The following is a 2,712-nucleotide window of genomic DNA, read 5'->3' as shown; positions in this document are numbered from 1 at the left end:
CAAAAGGGAAAAGCATGAGTCTGTAGACTTCAGGATTAACTCCATTCGTCTTTACAGTCTCACAGATCTGCAAGAACTCAGTTAAAAACTGGTAAGGATCTTCAGATGGAAGTCGATAAAACTTGCAGTTTTGTTGCATTAAGGCAACTAGCTGAGGTTTCAGCTCAAAGTTATTGGCTCCAATGGCAGGAATGGAGATGCTTCTTCCATCAAACTTGGACGTTGGCTTTGTGAAGTCACCAAGCATTCTCCTTGCATTATTATTATTTTCGGCTGCCATCTCCTTCTTTTGTTCTAATATTTCTGAAAGGTTACCTTTAGATTATTGTAACTTAGCTTCTCTTAATTTTCTCTTCAGAGTCCTTTCAGGTTTTGGATCAATTTCAACAAGAGTGCCTTTATCCTTGTTCCTGCTCATATGAAAGAGAAGAAAATAAGAAAAGAAAGAGGAATCCTCTATGTCACAGTATAGAGATTCCTTTATGTTAGTAGAAAAAGAAAGGGGAGAAGAAAGTAGAAGAGGGGATTCAGATATTAGGTGGAGAGGGGTGAAGAGAAGTGTTTAGTAATTAAATAAATAAATAGAATAAGAAAAGAGAGGGAGAATTTCAAAAATAATTTTGAAAAAGAGGTTAGTATTTTCGAAAATTAGAGATAAGATAAGATTAAAATTAAAATTTAAAACAAAAGAATTTTTGAAAAAGAGATGAGATATTTTCGAAAATTAGAGAGGGAAAAGTAGTTAGGTGGTTTTGAAAAAGATAAGAAACAAACAGAAAGTCAAAGAGTTAGTTGAAAAAGATATTAAAATCAAATTTGAAAAGATAAGAAGATAAGAGGTTAGATAAGATATTTTGAAATCAAATTTTGAAAAAGATAAATTTTTTTTGAAAAAGATAAGATAAAAGATAAAAGATTTGTTGAAAAAGATTTAATTTTTAAAATGACTTAACCAACAAGAAACTACAAGATAAGATTCTAGAACTTAAATATTGAACCTTTCTTAACAAGAAGATAACAAACTTCAAATTTTTGAACCAATCACATTAATTGTTAGCTAATTTTCGAAAAATAGAAAAAAAATGAAAAAGATATGATTTTTGAAAAAAAAATTTTGAAAAGATAAGATTTTTAAAATTGAAATTTTGACTTGACTTGTAAGAAACAACTAATTTTTAAAAATTTTTGACCAAGTCAACCCAAAATTTCGAAAATTTGGAGGGAAATAAGGAAAATATATTTTTTTATTTTTGAATTTTTAATTATGAGAGAGAAAAACAACAAAAATACTCAATGCATGAAATTTTTAGATCAAAACAATGAATGCATGCAAGAATGCTATGAATGTCAAGATGAACACCAAGAATACTTTGAAGATCATGATGAACATCAAGAACATAATTTTGAAAAACTTTTGATGCAAAGAAAACATGCAAGACACCAAACTTAGAAATCTTTAATGCATGGATTCTAACAAACGAAAAATGCATATGAAAAACAACAAACAACACAAAACAAGAAAACATCAAGATCCAACAAGAAGACTTACCAAGAACAACTTGAAGATCATGAAGAACACTATGAATGCATGGAATTTCGAAAAATGCAAGAAAAATTTTAAAAGCATGCAATTGACACCAAACTTAAAAATTGACTCAAGACTCAAACAAGAACACAAAATATTTTTAGTTTTTATGATTTTATGAAATTTTTTGGATTTTTATTAAATTTTTTTCGAAAAACATTATTAGAAAAACGAAAAAGAAAAGAAAAATTTTGAAAAAGATAATAAAAATAGAGACTAAAATTTTAAATTACAAAAATGCCCTTAATTTTAATTAAGGGCCCTAACCCCCAAATCCAATTTCATTTTTTCTCAGCAACCAACTCTAACCCCCTTTATCCTCTTGGTGGACGAAATTGTGATTCAATTGTTATTCCATTTTGCAAAATTCATTGCTTTTCATTCCCTGGTAATGGCGCCAAAAAACATGATGCCAATACCATAGTTCACAACTTCGTTCAACTTAACCAGCAAGTGTACTGGGTCGTCCAAGTAATACCTTACGTGAGTAAGGGTCGATCCCATAGAGATTGTTGGTATGAAGCAAGCTATGGTCACCTTGTAAATCTCAGTTAGGCAGATTAAATTGGTTTATGGTGAGTTCAAAAATTAATAATAAAAAGAAAATAAAAAAGGATAGAAATACTTATGTAAAGCAATAGTGGGAATTTCAGATAAGTGTGTGAAGATGCTGTGCTCCTCTCGTATCTCTATTTTCTTATTACATTCATCCAATCCTTCCTACTCCTTTCCAAGGTAAGCTGTATGTAGGGCATCACCGTTGTCAATGGCTACATCCCATCCTCTCAGTGAAAACGTTCCTATGCTCTGTCACAGCACGGCTAATCATCTGTCGGTTCTCAATCAGGTTGGAATAGAATCCCTTGATTCTTTTGCGCTTGTCATCACGCCCAGCCTTCCGGAGTTTGAAGCTCGTCACAGTCATTCAATCCCAGAATCCTACTCGGAATACCATAGACAAGGTTTGGACTTTCCGGATCCTCATGAATGCCGCCATCTATCTAGCTTATACCACGAAGATTCTATTGGGGAATCTAAGAGATATGCGCCCGGCCTAAAGTAGAACGGAAGTGGTTGTCAATCACGCGCGTTCATAGGTGAGAATGATGATGAGTGTCACGGATCAT

Source organism: Arachis duranensis, chromosome 1 (assembly GCF_000817695.3).
Source record: "Arachis duranensis cultivar V14167 chromosome 1, aradu.V14167.gnm2.J7QH, whole genome shotgun sequence".
NCBI classification, from domain to species: domain Eukaryota; kingdom Viridiplantae; phylum Streptophyta; class Magnoliopsida; order Fabales; family Fabaceae; genus Arachis; species Arachis duranensis.
Note: the sequence above shows the minus strand (reverse complement) of the source record.